This window comes from Equus caballus, chromosome 15 (genome assembly GCF_041296265.1).
Source record: "Equus caballus isolate H_3958 breed thoroughbred chromosome 15, TB-T2T, whole genome shotgun sequence".
NCBI lineage: Eukaryota > Metazoa > Chordata > Mammalia > Perissodactyla > Equidae > Equus > Equus caballus.
This window is the reverse complement of record NC_091698.1, coordinates 38,224,222-38,246,435: the sequence shown is the minus strand read 5'-3', so window position 1 is coordinate 38,246,435 and position 22,214 is coordinate 38,224,222. Positions and strand designations below refer to the sequence as shown.

Genomic DNA, 22,214 nt, shown 5'->3' with positions numbered 1-22,214 from the left:
ACTGCACTTACCATTGCGTTAATGAGGCGTTACTACATCTATCACGAGTCTGCTGTCAGACGGACATGGCCAGGCACCCCTACTACATCTGATCAACTTTTGTGCTAATGTTTTTTATTATATTTATATTTAGAAATTTAAGTGTCTACTAAACAAAAGGATGAAGATTACCCTTAACTCCAGAAAGAAAGAACAACTACATACTGCCTTGAGTATGCCCAGTTTATGCACTATGAGGCCCCAAGGACAGATGTGGGCTAGAGTCCCTGTCAGAGAAACATGGAACAAGCCACTTACTAAGTGATAATAACTCAAGTCCTTACTCTGGTCTCTAGTTTATGGCTGAGGCTTCCACTTTCAGGAAACACTGGTTGCCAGTCTTTGTTTTTGAGGTATTTCTTCTTTATAAGCAACGTCAGAGGACCAGTTCTACCCCTTGAGAGTATCAATAAATTAAGGCAGTGGGGCCGCTCAGTAGCGCAGTGGTTAAGTTTGCACATTCTGCTTCAGTGGCCCAGGGTTTGCTGGTTCGGATCCCGGGTGTGGACCTACGCACTGCTTACCAAGCCACGCTGTGGCAGGCGTCCCACGTATAAAGTAAAGGAAGACAGTCGCAGATGTTAGCTCAGGGCCAGTCTTCCTCAGCAAAAAGAGGAGGATTGATGGCAGATGTTAGCTCAGGGCTAATCTTCCTCAAAAAAATAAAACTAACTAAATAAATAAATAAATGAAGGCAGCAAGATTAGCTTAATTTTCTGGAGAAATTGGTTTCATTACACTAAACAACACAAAGTGTTCTATTAAAGTTATAAACCAGAGATGAAAAGGTTAAATGAAGACCTTAAAAAGGTAGAAGAACAAAAATACAAATCTTAACTACCAAAAGAAGCTTCAAAAAATAACAGACCACAGAAACACATCACATTATCAGATAATTCTAAAATAAGCTAGGCACAATGTAAGTAAATAATATTACTTATCAATAAATGTGAATGGGCTTAACTCATCTGTTAGGAAGAAAAAAAGATTTTTAATTTGGACTCAAAAAATCCCCACAACTCTATGGTGTATACAAGAGAAATTTATGCCAATCGTTTAAAAAGCTAAACATAAAGGGATGAGCAAAGGTGCGCCAAACTGAAATAATAAGGAACCGTGGAGAGTGATCATGATATTAAATAAAGTAGAATTTAAACCGCAAGGCATTAAATGTTATACTTTCCACGCTAATTAATAGAGAATACATATTCTCTCAGGTGTGCATGGAACAGCCACAAAAATTGACCATACCTCATGTCGCAAAGAAAACAACAGAAATATTTATAAAGTAAAAATATTACAACATTCTTAGATCACAATGCAATAAAACTAGACATTATTAACAAAATTTAAAAATAGATTCAAACTAGAAATTTAATAACTTTCTATTAAATAATTATTGTTGAAAGAGAAAACTGATCTTTAAATGATAGTCTCAAAGTTTCTTTGTAACTTTTTTTGTTGCTATTTTAAATGGAGTAGAGAAAACTCTGTAATATCCTCTAACTGATTATTATTTGTGTATATAAAGGTTATTGATTTGCATATGTTAACTTTATAATTTGCTACTTTATTGAATTCTTATAATATCTGAGTTAGGTTTATCATTGATTCCCTAGTGTTTTTCAAGCACATGATCATATACTCTGTCAGTAGAAACAAGTTTAAGTTATTTTCCCCCAATTTGTACACCTTTGATTTCTAGCTATGGTCTAATTGCATTGAATAATACAAATGTTGATAGTAGTAGAAATATCTTGTCTGGTTCCTAATTTTAGAGGTGTCGGAATGGAATTAGAGATATCAACGTGAACTCATGAACTTAGATATAGAAATGCACAAAAGTCTCTGTGATTTCCATCACACCTATTTCCAAGCTCTTGATACTAAGGCACTTAGAAGGAATGAAATCCCCATGCAATGAGCACTCTTAACATCCTGATCTTGGTTTCCAAACCAATGTCATGTAAAAGGCACCAGAGCTCTTCAGAGAAATGGGTGATTGCAAGGTTGGGGCAATGACCTAGAAAGTAAAGAAGTGCTCAAAGAATTATGGGGACATATTAAAAGATATAAGGAGCCAGTTTAAAGGGACTCCCATGTAAGTGTATGTATGTGTTTATACATATATGTGTGTGTGTTTACACATGTGTTTATATATATATGTATATGCATATGTGTATATATATTCTAAGATATCCATGTAACTCTAAGAATATATATATGTGTGTTCATGTGTATGCATATGTATATACACATACACAGAGAGAGAGAAAAGAAGAAGATGCTCTTTACCACAAAGCTCAAGAACAAATGTAGAAGAAAGGATGAAATTAGAAAATCAACACTTGATAGTCATCATCATCATAATTAATTCAAGCAAAATCATCAATGGATATTGAAACTAGTGAGTGAAAGTTTAGGGACTAACAAGATATTTACATAGTCTCAAAATATCTCATCACAAGTTATCTATTAATTACAAAGCCCCAAATACCAACTTTACAGTGGAGAAAACTGACAGATACCACTTGGACCAAGAGATCAAAGTTAACCGTGCCAGCTGTAACACTCAGCAGCATGTACCTCCTCATAGGAAGCACTGAGAAAAACTCAGCCTCATGCTGTGTTTTTACAGCCAAATGCGTATAACCTGAATCTATCCATGTTAAAGTATCAGACAAGCCAAAGTTAAGAGAGATTCTGTAAAACAACTGCCCTGCTCTGTCAAACATATTAGTTATGAAATACAAAAGTGAACTCAGGAACAGCTCCAGATTAAAGCAGATGTGACTATAAAAGACGTTATTAGGATAAATGATGAAATCAGAATATGGTCTGAGAGGATATTGATGTTAATTTCTTGATTTGGATGATTGTTCTGTGATTAATTCATTTAATTTTTTGTTTTAAGGGAATACATACTGAATTATTCAGGAGTAAATTGGCATCTTGCATCATGTCTGCAACTTAATCTTAAATGGCTTAGAGAAGACACAATAACGAAAGAGAGAGAGAGAGAGGAGGCAAATATAGTGAAATGTAAACATTTGGAGAAAACTGGATGAAAGAATTCCACAGATTTTTGTAGAGTTCTTGTGATTTTTTTCTGGAAGTCTGACATTATATCAAAATATTTTTTAAATGAAAAATATTATTCAGATTTAGTGGTAATTATGAGACTGAGTTTCCTCTACTCTTGATTCTGCTTCTGCTAGTGTTTTGGGGTGAGGTCTATTCCTAAAGCCCTTTGCTGATTGCACATCTTCATTTCAGACTCTGGTCAATATCTCCCCTCAGTGTTTCCAATTTAATGCTTCGACATTTCTGTACCACAAAAGCATATATCCATACCTGCTAGAACTGTGAGTAAAATGAAAGCAAACAGACATATTATGGTTCCAAAGCATTTTATAAGCATTTTTTTTTTGGACAACTCTTCAAGCATATATTTACATATTATTTATTGGGTCTATATGAAATAGTTGAGGCTGCCAGATACAAGATCTTAGTTTTAAGAACGCTAAAAAAAAATTTGAGGTCTATTTAAAACGCACAATTCTATACTGTGTATGTGTGTGACTCTCTGACCCATTTCAAGTGTGTTTTCCTGATTTTACAATATGCCACAATAACCTAGTTTAAAATAGTATGTGACGATTAGGGGGCTCTTCCATTTTGTCCGGAGAGAAATCCATATAGTAATTCTCCATGGGATAAGGGAGAAATTCAAGTGGGATAATTTAATCAGGAAATATCATGTCTAGTACTGGCTAATAAGTAATTGAGTAAATACTCTAATCCTTATTTTCTTCATCTATCAAATGGAGATAAATCTCTTATTTTCACCTTCAAACAGCATTCCACATGGAAAGAAGAAAGAGGGCTGCACATGGAATGTTGTGAGAGTGTGAAACTTAGTATATCTGACGTTCAGTGGATGTACCAAGCATCATTCTTCATCCTTTCAATCAATCAACAAATAATTACTGAGCTGCACCTAGTACCAGACAATGTGCTAGATGCTCGTGTTATACAAAACAGACACAATCACTGCCCTCACTGAGCTTATAGGCCAGTGAGAGAAAATAATAACCATAATAACATGTAAGATAAATGAATATGTTGTCAAAAATTATGAATGTGATAAATGCCAAGAAGATAAAAGAACTTTAGTGGGAATAAAGATAATATTGGCAGGAGGATATGGTGTAACTACAGAGTGTTTTGCATGCCAGATAAAGGACTTTCGATTTGATGGACAGGTAAGGACACTTAGGACACTTAGATTCCTAAGTAGGACAACAAGTTTTATGGGCTTCAACGTCATCTGTAAAATAAGAGATTTAAGGTGATTTTCAAAAGTGCTTCCAGGTCTGGCATCCTATGATCTTATCACAAATAATCATTCAAGAAAGATTTTGACTAGAGGCCGAGGCGGAGATGGGGGTGGATCAGATATGGATTCTGTTGCTAGCCGGTAGTGGTGGTGACACTGGAACATATGGCAGAATGCTGGGCAATCAGTGGTCTGTAAGGAGGATGCTAGGAGACTGAATGAGGAGATTTATGAGCATCAAATGGATGGAGTATGTAGAAGTCCTTTGAAAACATAATGGCCTGTATGAGTGTGCCATTATTCACAAAGCTGACCCTCTTGTAGTGCATATATATATATACATGAGCTTATCTTAGAGATTTTCGACTATAAAGAGCTTTATAAATCCGAGAAGTTATTTTTACAGAACAAAAAGAGTTCGTGATAGTGCTTTGAAGTCAGCAAGCTAAGTAGCTCTAAGTAGGCTTAGTCCTCTAGACAGAAATTCTCAAGGGCCACAGGCATATCAGAATCTCCAGCGAAGTAGAAAGGCACAGTTTGGAAAAGTAAATTCTATTTTATTATTTATTTATATTATTTATAGTGGTTATTTTATTAACTACTATTTTAGAATAATTCTAATTTCAGTAAATATAGTTATAATCTATTTTTAGAGTTTGCTGAGCCATTAAAAACAGCATTATTGAGGTAAAATTGATATACAACAAACTGCACATAAAGTATACAATTTTATGTTTTGAAATATATATGCACCCATAACACCATCACCACAGGCTAGATCATGAAGCACTTTCATTACTTCCAAAAGTTTTCTTTTCTTCCTCCCCAAGGCCCCAGTACATAGTTGTATATCCTAGTTGAAAGTCCTTATTCTAGTTCTTCTATGTGGGACGCTGCCACAGCATGGCCTGATGAGTGGTGTGTAGGTCTGCACCCAGGATCCCAACTGGGGAACCCCAGGCCACTGAAGCAGAGCACGCAAACTTAACCACTATGCCACCTGCTCAGCCACCCACTTCCAAAAGTTTACTGGTGCTTCCTGTACTCTCTTGCTCTTTTTCCCTCCCCTCACCCCCAGACAAAAACTAATGTGCTTTCTGTCAATACATCTTAGTTTGTATTTTTCAGATTTTATATAGATGAAATCATACAGTATGACCTCTTATCTTGTCTGGCTTATTTCTCTTAGCATAACTATTTTAGGATTTATCTATGTTGTTTTATATATTAATAGTTCATTTCTTTTATATTGCTGAGTAGTATTCCATTGTATACATATATCGCAATTTGTTTATCCATTTACTTGTTGATGGAGAATTCGAGTTGTTCTACAGTTTAGCTATTATAAATAAAGCTGGTCTATGTGAATAAGTTTTCGTAGAAACATATGCTTTCCTTTCTCTTAGGTAACTACCTAGGAGTGGAAAGACCAAATCATATGGCAGATGTATGTTTAATTTTTTAAGACACTGACAAATTGTTTGCCAAAGGGGTTGTACCATTTTACATTCCTCTCAAAAACTATATAAGAGTTCTGCCTCCTCACCAGCACTTAGTATGGTCAATTTTTAAATTTTAGTCATCCTAATAGGTAGGTAATTATACCTCATTGCGGTTTTAGTTTCTGAATTTTCTTCCCCTTGTGATTAATGATATTGACAACCTTTTCACGTGCTTATTTATCATCTAAATATCTTCTCTTGTGAAGTTGCTGTTCAAATCTTTTGCTTACTTTTTATTGTCATTATTTCTTATTATTGCATTTTGAGACTTCTTTATTTTAGCTATGAGTTCTGTACCTTCTTTGTGATTTTCAAATGATTTCTCCCAGTCTACAGACTGTATTTTCATTCTCTTAGCAGTGTCTCTTAAAGAGCAAATGGTTCAAATTTTGATAAAGTCCAGTTTATCAATGTGTTCTTTTAGGGTTCACGTGTTTTGTGCCTATTTAAGAAATCGTTGCCTAACTTAAGTTTATGAGATTTTTCTCTACATTTTCTTCTACAAATGTATACTTTTAAGTAGTACATTTAGGTCTATGATCCATTTTGAGTTTACTTTTGTATATGGGGCGAAGTAGGAGTCAGTCTTCTTTTTTGTTACACATATATCCAATTTTTTCAGCTCCATTTGTTGATAATTTATTTTGAAATTTTAAGTACCATTAAGGAGGACATTGATTTTGTTTTTGTTTATCAAAATGAGAATGGGGTAGAGAGTATTGAAATACACTAGTCTAGTTCATGGAAGAAATTTTTAGTGACATGTCACTACTTACTAACATTCACTACTAAATGAAAAAAGTGGCCACTGTCTTATTTATTTTAAATATTCCTTCTTTCTCAGCCTGTAGTCTTGTCTAAAAATTGACTTTTCTAAAATTACCGAGATCTAATGTACTATTAATGTATAAATATTACATTTATTTTGGTTTGATAAAACTTTATAATAAAACCATAATCAGTCTGTTTGTTAGCTCCTTTTGCTAATTCTTTTATTCGACCAAGTAATGAAAAACATCATTATATTCCTAGCAGGCACCAGGTTAGAAAGACAGATGGTTTCAAATAGCACAACTGCTAGGAGTACAGGCAGTGAGGTTGAGAGACAAAGAAACAGATGCAGTAATCAAACCCAGGAGGTATGATAACAGAACATTTATGTTCACCCACTCTGCTAGCTGATAGACAAGGACTGTATCAAGTTAAGGACTGTATCAAGTTTGAATAAAGGTTAAATAGAGAAAAATCAAAGCAGAACTGGGGAGACATTTATATTAAACATGAAATAGTATAATATAGTGTGGTATGGTATAGTATGATATGGTGTGGCATATTCTTTCTTTGAAAATCCCTACTTTTTAATATCTCCTCAACAGGCATGGTTGATCTCCATGATGTAAATTAAATTCTATTTTATATCATTATTATTCTGAGGCCTTGGAGTTAAAATAGTTACTGAGAACCACAATAGTAACTTGCGACTAAAGCCCTTTTCTCAGCATTGGCATTTTAAAACATTGATGGAGACGAATGGGAGGTTCTTGTCCCAGTAAGTCCCCAGAGTTTTTGTCTTTCCCTCAGTGCTTTCTTTCCCCCAAAAGACACCATCTGATATTGTGGGGCCATTTGCTGGCGCACTTGTGGGTTAGCCAGAAACACATCTTTCAACTAAGAGGTTGGCCATTCTGCAGGTTCTAGAAGTAAAGCCAAAGTGTTCCAGCTTAAAAGTCAGTAGAAGCTATAAGGCACCTTTCAGATCAATCATTCCCATGGTCTTCTTTAGGCTACTGTTAGCCTAGGCTCTACAGTATGCTGCAGCATTTACCTTTCAAGCTTCAATCTTGGCAATTTCCCTGGCTCTTTTCCAAACTGTAAAATCCTCTGCAACTATATGATTCCTTGGGCTCTAACATCTCATTACTGACATCTACGTGGATTCTGTAACTTTGTGCCTCGTGGTGAAACATGGGAAGAAGACCTACTCCCAAGCTTTGAGAATCACATTATGTAAGAGCCGGATGCTGCCAACGTTAATCCATAGTACCTCAGTGTGATGGGGCACCAGGGAACAGTTCTTCCCAAAGCTAGATAATAAATGAAAATTCATCCTTAGTGTTTGCAATTCAAATAGCCCATTCACCACCATCTGGACAACGCTCTATAATGTTCTCTAAGGCAAAATATTCTTTCAAAATTATTTGTGCAAAATAGCACAACCCAGCTTTTCTGTTATGAAAAGCTTGTCTTAGTAGTAATGTCCTTCTCCAAATAAAAAGTAAGTATAACCAGGTAAAAGCATTTTTGGTCTCTTCCTTTCTCATTTCATCTCTCTCTTTCTCTCTCGTCTTTGGAAAGCATTCATGGAGCCTGAAAACACAACTGTCATAAACATAGCGACCAGTTATACATTACTGTCACTCCCAATATCCAACACCCCTTGTGTCACAGATATGGATGTGCAAAACTATACTCATTGCCCCATATGACTGAATTTGGTCAATGAAATACGAACAGAAATGACATATGTCCCTCTCAGCTGAAAAACCCCCATTGCACTTTCCTATCTCTACCTTTGCACTGGGGACCATGGAAGCATTGTGCAGAGATGGCCGACCCAACAGATGCAAGTGGCTTGGATTATTTTGTCATTGCATGGAGGAGAGCTACCTTGGACATTCATTTGGATGCACAGTGGACTTTGCATGAGCAAAATACACTTTGATTGTGTTGAGCCCCTGAGGTATAGGTGTTCTTAAATATCACAGCATTTTCAGGCCTACCTTAAGTAATAGAAATGGTGAGCATAAAGATGAAAGCTTATGTACTAAAGATAGTGCAGCAAAAATATTAAAATGGTCCTGCTCTCAAAAGCATTATCGAGCTTCAGTAGCAGCCCTGGATGTCGACTGCCTGCTCCCAGACTTCTTATTGAGTGGAAAAAAACCTATTAAAGTGACTTAGTCATTTTTATTCCCTATTGTTTTGTTTTGTATTTTGTAACTGAAAGTATTGCATGTATATATGTACATATATTTACTATATATATAAACTACGTATATATTTATATATATACAAACTATATATGTATATATATTCTACCTCTTCATGTTACTTAATAACACAATATAACACATGAATATTTATCTTATTATTCACTTGCTCCAGGACTCCTGACAGCTATCTTCATCCCAATGATGACCCAGACAAATAACGCGGGTCTGTATTGCCATTAGAGAATACATCAGGCTAGATGACCCTGACTGCATCACTGAAATTCAAGAAGTCTCTCCTTACTTCACAGTGTGATCTTTCCTGTTTTAAAATAGCCTTGCTTAATTTTTTTCACTAGGCTGAAGGCACAGAGAATAACAATTGCTCAACATCTGAAAACTCTGCACCTATTTGAATAATATTCTTCTGCAATGTGGAAAAGAAATCCACATTCTACTCTGTTTTATGCCAGATTGATGTGTGCTTTATTATTTTCACTAGATAAATGTAAGAACTATCAAAGGACAGACTTATCAAATGAAATAAACTATTTGTTCCTTTCTTTTCCTGTCTCAATGCCAACAGCTTTCAAGATTTAGTTTCCATTTATTAGAACAGATTGAAATTATTTATTGGAATTTCTCAACATTCTTTTATAAGCCCAATGAACAGGTGTAATTGTGTTTGGTAGATCAATCCATCCATTGCACCATGCCCTGAAAATATGCTGGGATTACCAAATAACAGCAAATAGCCTGGTTGTTTAATTACATCAAGTAAATCTATGACTCTTGGTTAGAAGTAATCAATTCAAAATGAAATAATAAATCTTACAAGTTGTACAATCTATCCAATTAGTTATATTTTCTTTTCCCAAACTCACATTTCAAATCAATGGGCATAAACTTACCACCTATACAACCTACTGATAGAATCTTATCAACATAATGCATATTAGTGTCTATATTATTAAAATTCTACTAAATCCTAAAATGGAGAGGACAGGCATGAATAATCATTTAACAGTAATTCTAATAATGAACTTTTCCATTGCAATGGGAAATTCTATTATTTTATTTTTATTTCTGCAAAAAAGAAGTACTTTGAAGTATCCTATTCAATCATGTGTATATCCGTGTAATATTTCAATGTTTTCATTACTGAGATGCAAGAGTGTACATCTTTCTTTCTCTTATGATCTTTTATAGTAAAAAAGCACTGCATAAAATCCAAAACATACCATTCAATTCAACAAATATATATTGAGAACTGATTAGTAACCAGCACCAGGATCTTTAATGCTCCCCAGGTAATCTTGATATTGGCATCACCTATCCAGATCCATTGAATTCTTCCATTTAATTAAATCAACCAAATCACTTTTATGAGAATATATTCTACTTCTTCACTACTGCTAATCTGTGGACTTTCCAGGAATAGTAATGTTTGCTTTATAGACAGATGTCTTAGCCCGTTCCTTTTATGTAGTAGGTATCTCAAAAGCACTTGTAGAAATAAAAATGAATTGATGTCATTTTATGTTAATATCTAAATGATAAGGAGGAAATTTTAAAAGAGAAACAACATGGTGGCTAATGATTCCAATTTCTAGGGCTAGCTCTTTAGATTGAGGGAGTAAGTATCAAAAGATACAAGTAAGGAAATATTTTTAACGTGATTCTTCAAGAACACTCTGAGCTTAGCATTAATACCCACGGTTGCCTTATGTGTTGAGCAAACTCTCCAGCCAGGAATTGTTTAATGATATTATCCTCCAACAACAACTCTAAAACATGAGTTAATAAATTGAAGAAAATTTTTAAAAAGCCCAAATGTTCATTGATGGATGAATAGATAAAGAAAATGTGATATATATACACAATGGAATATTATTCAGCTGTTAAAAAAACAGAAGGAAATCTTGCCCTTTGTGACAACATGGATAAAACTTGAGGGCATTATGCTAAGTGAAATAAGTCAGACAAATACAAATAAGATAGACAAATCCTTTACGATCTCATCTATATGTGGAATCTAAAAAATGCTGAACTCAGAGAAACAGAGAGTAGAATGGTGGTTGCCAGGGGCTGAGGGGTGGGGGAAAGGGGAGACATTGGTCAAAGGATACAAACTTCCAATTATAAGATGAATAAACTCTGGTGTACAGCAGGGTGATTTCAGTTAACAATACTGTATAACAAGACTGTATCATATACTTGAAACTTGCTAAGAGAGCAGATCTTAAATGTTCTCACCACATAAAGCCAAAAAAATAAGTCCTGAAATCATGATAATGGTTACCTTTGGAGAAAAAGGAGGGGGCATGAAAAAGGTTTCTATTGTCTCGACAATGTTTTATTTCTTGACATAGGTGGCACTTCATTGGGTGTATTTACTTTATGGTAATTAACTGCACAATCATTATTCTATACTTTGTGAATGAACAATTTTAGTTTCTAAATTTTATCTTAAAAGAGGATATAGAAAAATAAACATTTTAAAGATGAAAGATGATAAGTTCAGTTTTAGATACGTTGAAAGTGAAGTGCCAGTCACAGAGGTGCCCAGTAAATAATTAGATACACACTCTTTGAGTTCAGGGAAATACACTAGGTTAGAGATTAAGATTTTTAGAGTTCACGAAATAGTTCCATTAGAACTCATAAAATGGTTAAGAATTTGTGATTACAAAGCACGACCAGAACAAAGCCTTGGAATGCAGTCAAGACAAGCAATTAGCTAAAAAGGACCTTTTGTTTGGTGCTATCCTCTGTGCATCTCCTAGAATCATCAGAAGGCAAGATGAGTAGTCAGGCACAAAAATTCACCCAGTTGAGGGGAATGACCCAACGTAGTTTTCAATGTTTAACTCTTGTGGACAAATCTTGTAAGTGTAGTTGTAGAACACATGGAAAGAGAAATTTCTGAAGAAGCTGGGATTGGTAAACACTGCTGTGTTAGATGCCGTGATGCACTACCTAGATCCCCTTCAGAATTGAAGGACATATTTCGCCAGCATCTGGCAGTGCTGTGGGTGGACAGCCCTGAGCTTTTAACCCTCTTCAAGGATTTTCCTAGTGGGAGAGAGCTCTCACTCAGGTTCACACCTCCTTCCCAACATCTGTGTACAATGACTGATCAGTGTAAAGCTCCAGTCTTCACGCCCTAACTCAGAACAACTCTGAAGAATCATCTCAGCTTCAGAACGCCACATAGGGCTGGCTTAGGCCTCCAATGAGATTGCACCACAGCTCAGCTTTGCCTTCTGCCCAATCATCTTCCTTCTCTCAACAGGTGTTGATCCCCAAGAACCCTCTGCATGCTCATCTGCATCTCAGATTCTGCTTTCCAAGGAGCCTAAATTGTGACAATTGCCTAAAGCTGCAGAAATATGGAATAAAAATATATTTTTAAATTTAGCCACAAAGTAGTCTTTAACGAGGTTTTAGAGCACGGTTTCAGCGGTGTAATGGTATGTAAAGAAGCCTTGTCAAACTGTACCGGAGAGTGAGTGAGATTTGAAGAACCCCATTCGTCAAATACAGGCGGTTTCTACAAGCATATGATTCTGTAAAGACAATGAAGTAATAACAATGTTTCATTAGAAAGATGTAAGATCAATGTGTATTTTTTCCTTTGAGGAAGATTAACCCTGAGCTAACTGCCGCCAATCCTCCCCTTTTTGCTGAGGAAGGCTGGCCCTGCGCTAACATTCATGCCCATCTTCCTCTACTTTATATGTGGGGCACCTACCACAGCATGGCTTGCCAAGTGGTGTCATGTCCACACCCGAGACCTGAACTGGCGAACCCCCGGTCGGTGAAGCAGAACGTGCACACCCAACCGCTGCGCCACCAGGCCGGCTCTCAATGTGTATTTTTTTTTCTTTGGGGTAGTTTGAATATATTTATGTCCTGAGGTGAGAGAGGCAGAGAAAATGTAAATGGAAAAAGTCAAGTATCAGGATACACAGCAGGATGTGAATGGAGTTTTACCCCTAAAGAGGCACAATGTTGTGGAATCCAGAGAATAGTGTAAGGGGATAAAACTTAGATAGAATGAAGGAACTGTTATATCACAGAAGGAAGAAATGGAGATAAAGACAGATATAGCTACAGTTAAGTATATAGAAGAGATAGGTAGTTTAGAAATTTCTTATCTAATTGGTTTATTTTCCCTGTGGTGAAAAAAAGAGGCAAAAGCTCCCTGAGGGGTGTTGGGAGTTGGGGAGAAGGGTATGGTTGGGTGATTTTTAATTTTTTTAGCTACCCAAGTCAAGAATGGAATAAGGCAAATACTTACATCAGTCTAAGTGTGCAGTTTAGTGCAGGGAGAGCAATAAAGTTGCAAGTGGGCAAGGGGATGGAGGTTGCTTATAACTGTGAATTTAAAATTATGGACTAAGAATTCCATACTGAATAAACAAAAATATCAAGGAAGGAGGGGTCGCTAGACCGAAAGCAAAGAAAGGGAGGGAGTTAAGCACTATTAGTAAAGCAATTTCTGAGGTAGGATAATGGGAACAAGAGTGCTTGAAATTAGAAAGATACAGTCAGAAATGGAGTTATTGTGGGAAGCAAAAAACAAGAGAGCTTGAGTTTGAAAGACTGCAGTCAGAATGTGATATGGTAATTAGATACTACAGAAGCACAGTGATTCCAGGTGAAACAAGATCCAGGGCATTGTGCATTTATAGAATGAAGGTCACAAGAATTGAGCATGTTAAAGAACAGAGAGAGAGAATCTTGGATAGGTCACCTTCAAAGTGTTGAAACCATTGCAGGATCAGGATAGGACGAAATATTTTACAAAACTGTGAATTTCAAACTTAAAACTAGAATTACCATGTGATCCAGCAATTCTGCTTCTGGGTATATACCCCAAAGAATTGAAAGCAGGGTCTCAAAGAGATAGTTGTATGCCTATGTTCATAGCAGCATTATTCACAAGAGCCAAAGAAGGAAGCAACCCAAGTGTCCATAAACGAATGAGTGGGTGAGCAAAATGTGCTCCATACATGCAGTGGAATATTATTCAGCCTTAAAAAGAAAGGACATTCTGACATATGCTACAACATAGATGACGTTCAGAATATTATGCCAAGTGAAATAAGTCAGTCATAAGAGGACAAAGAGTGCCAGGGGATAAAAGGAAAGAAATGGGGACTTTTTATTTAATAGGTATGGAATGTCAGTTGGTATGATTAAAAAATTCTAGAGATGGATGGTTATGTCGGTTGCAAAACGATGTGAATGTACTTAATACCACTGAACTTTATACTTAAAAAAATGGCTAAAATGGTATCATGTATCTTTTACCACATTTTAAAAAATCAGTAATAAAAAGTAAACAAAACAAAACTGTGAGTTTATTGTCAATACATTCAATGAATATATGGTTAAGACCAGAAGGTTGATAGATGGGAACGATGAAATGATGAGCTGTCATAGTCAGTGATATAGCTGGAGGGAAACATTAACTTCCAGGATTCCAGGAGATATGCATTTCTAGCATTTTGGCTCTAGAAACATGCTGACTCGTGTTCTGATCCAGTGGTACTGGAAGAACGGACAGTATTCTATTAAAATGACTGCAGTCTGAACAAAATGAGAAAAGGACAATCAATAAACAGTACGAAGATATATGGAAATTTGTGTGTTGAGGAATAGAGATCCAGAGAGTAAGGAGAGGAGCAGACAGTTGGGACATGGGGAAAGGAAGCTCTGAACAGTCTGGGAATGAGAGTCCAGAGAGGATCTGACTATAATAACTTGAATTGGAGCGATAACAAGGATGACAGATCTGTGATATACAGTTGGGTTAACTGGCTTCACAAATTCTGAATAGAACCCTGGTATGTTATTTATTCAGTGTTGGCATAAGTTAAGGTCCTTGTAGTAGCAGGGTTATAGTGATACTAAGAGCCACTAAATATCTACATATTTGTTGCATTGAATTTGTTGTATCTCTGAAATGATAACATCTTAATCTAATCATAATAGAGCTTTACATTAGGATTAAAAAGGGGTAATAGATACCAGTCACTTTAGCTGTTTGATACATTTCTCTATAATTTACCTATGTATCTATCTCCCTATCTGTCTACTTAAGGCAGTGCTGTTTTAAGCAGTCCATCTTCATAAATCAGTTAATTCGCGTTTAATATAATTACAGATATATTCAGGTTTAAATATACTATCTTATGACTGTTTCTGTATTTGTCTCATGTTCTATATGCACAAATCTCTCCTTTCTTAACTTGTCTTGGGTAAATTAATTATTAATGTATTGTTCTATTTTCTCTCAATTATTTTATTATTTATACATCCTCATTTTTTTCTTTTAGTCATTACACTAGTATTATGGACTATTTTATATAATAATTCCATTATTTCCATGTATCTTAATTCTCTATATGTTTTGGATGACACAACAAATTATTATTATTGTTTTATACTATCAATATTTTATGAGATGTTCCCACATGGATACCTCTGTCCATTCTTGATTCCATCCTACATCTCTAAGTTTATTACTGGAAGTCATCTTCCTTCTGCTTGAAATACATTTTAGGTAAGTGTGTGTGTTTGTGTGCGCACGCAACTCATCATTAAAATTTCATAGTTATTGTTTCTCTAAAAAGCTCTTTATGCAAACTTCATTTCAAAATTTTTTTTCAGAATAAACAATTCCTTTGGTTTCCATATTTGTGTTGAAAAAGCAGTGAATCTTTTTCTTGTTCTTTTGAAGATTATACTTTCTCTTCCTTTGGCTGCTTTTAGGATTTTATGGTGTTCTTTACATCTATCTTGAACAGTTTGATTATGTTGCACTTCTTGAATCTGTGGCTTGATGTATTTTCTGTTTTGGAAAATTCTCTTTCATTATTTATTCTATTATCTACCTTGTTCTCACTCTCCTATTCTTCTAGGATTCCAATGATACATATATATTAGACATTTTACTTTCTCCCTATATTTTTACGTTCTTTTCTGCATTTTCCATTATTTTTTATTGGCATTCTTCAGTAAGCATATTTTCTTCTATCATATCATTCAATCTACTAATTCTCTTCAACTGTTTTTACTCTGCTGTGAAACCCATCTGTTGAGTTAATTTGTCATTTCATTTTTTTAGTACTAGAATTTTTCTTGTGTCCAGTTCTTTAGAATAATTTTGCATTATTTCTTTCTTTTCTTTAATATTTCACTCAGCTTTTTTTTTTTTTTTTTTTTGCTGAGGAAGATTTTCTCTCAGCTAACATCTGTCCCCAGTTTTCTTCTTTTCATTTGCTTGAGGAAGATTCTCACAAACTAACATCTGTTGCCAATCTTCCTCTGTTTTGTATATGGGTCACCACAAACATGGCCACTGACGAGTGGTGTAGGTCCATGCTGAGGAACTGAACCCAGGCTACTGAAGCACAGCATACTGAACTTAACCACGAGGCCACCAGGCCGGCCCATCATTCAGCTTTTTAAAAATTTCATTTCAGATACCTGTGAGTCTCCTTTCCTTTTTATTTTGGTCAGTTCTTATCCATTCTTAATCTTAGTTGTTATAAATGATTGCTGAATGCTATAGAAAATGCATAGGGATTTAAAGCTCTGGATGATCTAGAGAAGGATATACTCTTGGTTTTTGTCTTTCAGATTAAGGATGCAGCTCCTTTGTATAATTAAGGCTGAAATGATTCAAAACTGGGATTCAGTCTTTGTGTGGTCTATTTTCAGTCCAAATTTACTCCTAGGCTGCAGCCCTTTTGGGTGCTTGGTGAATGCCTGACATTTTCACCAGGGAACTTCTTCTCTGGCAGGTCTTGAATTCATTTTTTTTTTTTTTTTGAGGAAGATTAGCCCTGAGCTAACATCCATGCCCATCTTCCTCTACTTTATATGTGGAATGCCTGCCACAGCATGGCTTGATAAGCAGTGTGTAGGTCTGTGCCCGGGATCGGAACCAGCAAATCCTGGGCTCCCAAGGCAGAACATGTAAACTTAACTGCTGTGCCGCCAGGCCAGCCCCCTGAATTCATTTTTTATTCCCCAAGATCCATAATTCCTCTAAGAGTTCGGCTTCATTTCTGTAATTCTCAGCTCTAGCTTTTCTTCCCTCAGCTTCTTTATATTTCAACCACTGCTTTCTCACAGATCAAGGGCACATCCACATCAATGCATAGTCTCAATCCTCAGAATTTTCTACTTTTTCAGGTCTTGACACTACAAATCCTAGCTTCCTTGATGAATCTGTGATGCCTTAAAATATTAGATTTTCTAGTTGTTCTTAGCAGGTGAGTTGGCTTAAAATAGCTAGTCATTTTGCAGTATCAGAACTTCCTTCCTCTGTATTATTTCAGTAATTTTTTTCTCTCAATAAATGGTACTACACTGAATTTTTTCCGAAACCAGAAAAATTAGGAATCATGTTTGTATTTGCTTTGCCCTGCCCTTTATTTCTCCACTAAATCAATAAATTCTATCAAGTCCATTTCTTTGATACCTTTCAATTCTACCCCCTCCCCTCCCTCCTCAGCATCCTCATGACCATTGGATAGCACCCTTAATTTCTCAACGGGATTAAGAATGCACCCTTCTAAGTCATCTCCCTATCTTGATTTTTGTTTTATTTTTACCCTGCCACTCAGAATGTTTGTCTTAAACTTCAGTTCTTATTGTGTAATCCCCTGCTTAAATTCTTTCAAACTATCCTCATAACATTCAAGATAAATTAAAAATCCTTTAACATGATACATGATATTCTTCATGAACTGATATGTGTTCATCTCAGCTATGTCAGCTCTCATGCTTCCATGCGTACTGTGTATGTTTCTGCCACACTCAATTAGTCTAAGTTCCTGAAAACACCATACCCCTGACTTTGTGTATATTCTCCCCCAGTGTTTTTAAAGGACAGATTTTGGTATTTGGTCCTCCAGAATGACTTCTCTGATCAATACCCACTCTCCTTCTGCCTCCCAGGTATACCTGGGTGTCCTGTCCCAGCTCTTCCTCAAACTACTTAAAGATCAGGAAGAAAAGAATATGAAAGAAAGTATTTGTTTATAAATAGATATATGATACATATAGCTGAGGTATAGTAAGTGGGGGAGAGAGAGGTATAGTAAGCTCAGAGATGGACAAAAATTAAAAATATGGGTGGAAGATGCTTAAAGCACTTTTAAAGTGCCATGGAAATCTCTGGAAGGTTTATGCAGGGCATTAACACAATCTCCAAAACTAGGTTGCAGCTGGCATATAGTACACTTCAATATTCTTGAATTGAATGAATCATTTGACTAATTTATTATTGAGTTGAATACAGGTTATATGCAAATATTCTATCAAATATTGCAACGGACATAAAAATGAGCACAGTCCTAAAGGCCCTCATGTTTCACTAGTGCGCTCATAACATGAACACAAATATATTTTATGTATACAAATATTCAAGTTCAATTGTGAAGGTGAAATACATTAAAAAGGCCATAGCTTTTAAAGGAAGAAACATTCATATTCTAATGAGAGAGATTTAAAGAAATAAAAAACTGTTGTGAAACAGTTGTCTTTAAAATACTTGGAAAAATATCTCAAATCTGCAAACATTTGTTGAAATCAGTGTAATGATATCCTGAATACCTCTTACCTAGGACCTAGGTTCACCAACTTAACCTTTTGGCATATCCTTCTTCTTTTTCATCTTAGAAGTCTTAATACTTTGCTGGACTTCTGAGAGTAAGTTGCAGATGTCATAACCCTTCAACCTAAGTGCTTGAGCACATATCTACCTCAAACAGGATATACTCCCACAGGAACACAGCACAGATAGGAAATCCAGAAAATTCAGCATTAATATAATACTATTACCTAATACATAGTCCATTTTGAACCTTCACAAATTGTTCCAGTTCTGTCTTTAATTGGATTTTTTTCAGCCAGGATCCAATCAAGGACCATACATTTCATTTAGTTTTCACATCTTTATAGTCTCTTTCAATTTGGAACAGTTTTCAGTAATTCTTTTCTCTTTCATAGATTGTCAGTTTTAAAGAGTACAGGCTTGTGTGTATGTGTAACTCTGATTGTTTCATCATGACTGCATTCAAGCTATAAATTTTGAGTAAGATTATCACATTCTGGCAGGTGGGATTTTATACAAGTTTTGAAAGATGGAAAACATTTATATAGAGAGAAGCGTGGCACAGAAGATACTTAGAACTAGGAAATAAACTGAAGAGTTTTAACCCTCATTTAAAGCTCTTACCACTAAGTATAGATGCTGTGTATGGCTTACTTATGGCCTGAGATTTTTTCTTTTGATTAATGTGAAATTATTAAAAATTAGATGTGTCAAATAGAAGGTTTGAATTCCATGCTTTCAGAAGATAGATTTAGGTATGATGTAGATAGAGCTGGTTCCCTAAAGAAAACATTTAACACTAGTCCCTAGTTAATTGAAGCTATAGGGCACCTCTAGTCTCTCAGAAATTCAGTTTTAACCTTTAAGGTATTTATGCTTTTTGATAGGGGAAAACGGAGTAATTTTGTCTTTGGAGCAAAGAAGCTATATCCAGTAATAAAGCAGGCCTCAACAAACTAATTATAAACATCTGCAATTTCGGAACATTTTAATTGAGAAGAACGTGGTATCTTTACTGGATATTACAGAATCACAGAAGCATAAAATAGTCACATTTTTGTAGACCATCCCCTTATTTGTTAGATAAAGAAAACCTAGAGAGAAGATAATTTGCCCAAATTTACAGAACTGGAAAGAGATGTAGATTAATCTCTTATCTAGGATTCTCAATCCATTGCTCAACTGACAGACCCCTAGAATATGCTTGCAGAAATCACAGAACTGCTGCTTCATGGACAGCCTCTTGCCATGATGTCACATTGTTAGATCAGGCCTTTCACAGTTGGCCCCAGTCTCCCAATAGTAGTTAGTAATAGAATGGAGTGTGCCAGAAAAAAATCATAAACGCTTTATCAGAACCACTTTTTGCCTTATTTATCTTGACCTTCAAGTATTTACTTGTTTAAGTGGTCCATACCATGAAGTTTCTTTTCAGATCAGTGCCAAGTCTCAAATGCCACAGACCACAAGAGAAATCAATTTTTTCATGTGATTCCCCAAATATGAACTCAACAATACTTTTATCAGCCACGTTTCTAATCCATTAGCAATATTGACTTTGCCGTGAAATCAGAGTAATTCAATTTCAGATTATATTATAAACTGAATTTCTTATAGCTTTGCCTGCTAGTTTTACAGTAGTTAAGGCTGTGTCAGGGTTTTCTTGCTGAAACTTTATATTTCAAAGTTTTGTAATCAGATATTAAAAAGAAAAAATAAAAGCCAATGGCTTTTGAGACTGCACTAGCGCCTGTGAGAAATCCTTGTTGGGCTTCTTATTCAAAGAGACCCATATTGATGGGCAAGCCCCTCTGCTTAATAACTTTCACTATTAGATTGGCTATGGGTACCACAGAAACATTTTCCTAATGCTATAGAGGGGTCCATTGTTGGGTTTGTTCAGCCTCAGTATCAGATGGAAAGCTCTATGTGGTACTGTAAACAAAAGGCAGAAGACATGGTACAAGTCACCCAGTCCCTTACTACCTGTCTGACTATGGGCAAGTTACTTAATATTGTTGGGACTCAAGTTATTTAAAATAAAAAATGGGGTAAAATTTATCCTATCTTCCTGAAAGCAGGGGATTGGACCTTTTGAAATCTTTTCCAAATTCATATACGAGTGTAAGTTAAAATGAGGAGGCAGCTAATACATGGGATACCTGGGAGTAGGAGAGAGATTGCTACCTCCATCTCATATTTGAGACACATTAAAAAAAGATCATGCCCCAGAATATCCAATATGAGGCAGGCATCTGACTTAAAACGTATTTATTTAAATTATCTCCCCAATAAACTGCAAATGAACATTGCTAGCTATTAATAACTTTGGATGAATATTCTGAAGACAGATCTGTATTAAATATACTTGAAAGGCCATGTACAGGAAATGGTCATAAAGGGAATTACTGGTCACTGATGGAAAGCTCCCTGAGGTCAGAGAGAATAGTGAACTAAGAAGACCGTGGAAGGCAGTGTTGAGAAAGTTGAGACTTACTGCCTAAGTCTGCTCAACATCACTAGTCCTCATTCATTTATACTTCATTCAACTTCACACAAATTTAAGCCCCTTATAGGCAAGGGAACATTCTGACATCATGCTGGGTTTAAATAAATAAGATGGCCTTCACGCATCCTAGAAATTTATGACTTAATGTCAAGGAAGCTATGTAAATTCTTATTAACAGTAATAGTTTCTATCTCTTCTACATTAACTAAGTGGCTAGCATGAATTTACATAATTCATATACAACAGCTAAATTAATAATCACAACAATCTCATGAGGGACTTAGCATATTCATTTCAGTGATAATGAAATGGAAGCTTATAGAGGAGAAATAACCTCATCAAGGTCATCTGTGCGCGGCAAATACAGTATCAGGGTCCAGTCTTCTGAAAGCCTGTACTCTTAAACTCCACTTTATCTAACCTCTCATATTTCAAGCTACACCTTTCCTAGGAGGATAGAACAAAAGAATTTATCCATCAGTGAAGCTGAGGAAAACATTCTGGAAGTAGAATCTCTAATGCTCAACATTCCGTAAGTGAGACCAACCGGTACAATCCAGTCAGTCTCTAAGCCCTGCAGTTTCTATTTCTAAACACCTATCATCTACTCATTTCTCTCTATCTCTAGAAACCCTACATTTGTCCACATCATTCTCTTGCTTTCATATGAACCACTGAACAATCTCATAGAAGCGCCTCCCCCTCTTGCAGACAATCCAGGTTGAGATCCTGATATATGCACTGAGTTGTTCAGAAACAAAAACTAATTAGAAGTCTCTGCAACATTATAGTTGACTGATTCCTAGTCTCTTTTAATTGAGCACGCTAAATAAAAGGTGCATCTTCTCAAAATAGGAGAACCCGAGGGGAAGTTTTCAGTTAAATTTTCAGCCACATCACCAGTCACTCGCCACTCTCTTAGCACCAGCCATTATGCCTTTCCTTAAATTCCTCAAACAGCTCGTCCTTCTTCCTGCCTTAGAACCAAAAAACGTGCCTTTCTGTTTTCTATACTTGGCCCCCAAGTGTAACTAATTCCTACTTTTCCTTCAGACTTCTGCTTAAACACTATTTTCTTTAGTCAGCCTTTCCTGACTTGACAGACTTAGTGAGGTTTTTCTTTTAGATACTCCCAGAGCATTTTATACGTCTGCTGCCAACAATCATCGCAGAATCATAATTGTAATTCATTCACTCA

The 22,214-nt window shown here is 35.8% G+C and overlaps 1 long non-coding RNA gene across 1 annotated transcript in view; it reads right to left on the bottom strand.

The window, feature by feature from the left end:
- The window catches only part of LOC111768202 (uncharacterized), a 91,392-nt gene extending 69,909 nt beyond the window's left edge, over positions 1-21,483 (bottom strand). The window contains exon 1 of the long non-coding RNA XR_011426189.1: positions 21,351-21,483. This is a non-coding gene — a long non-coding RNA (uncharacterized lncRNA). The remainder of the gene's footprint in view (positions 1-21,350) is intronic.
- Between the last annotated feature and the right edge of the window lie 731 nt (positions 21,484-22,214).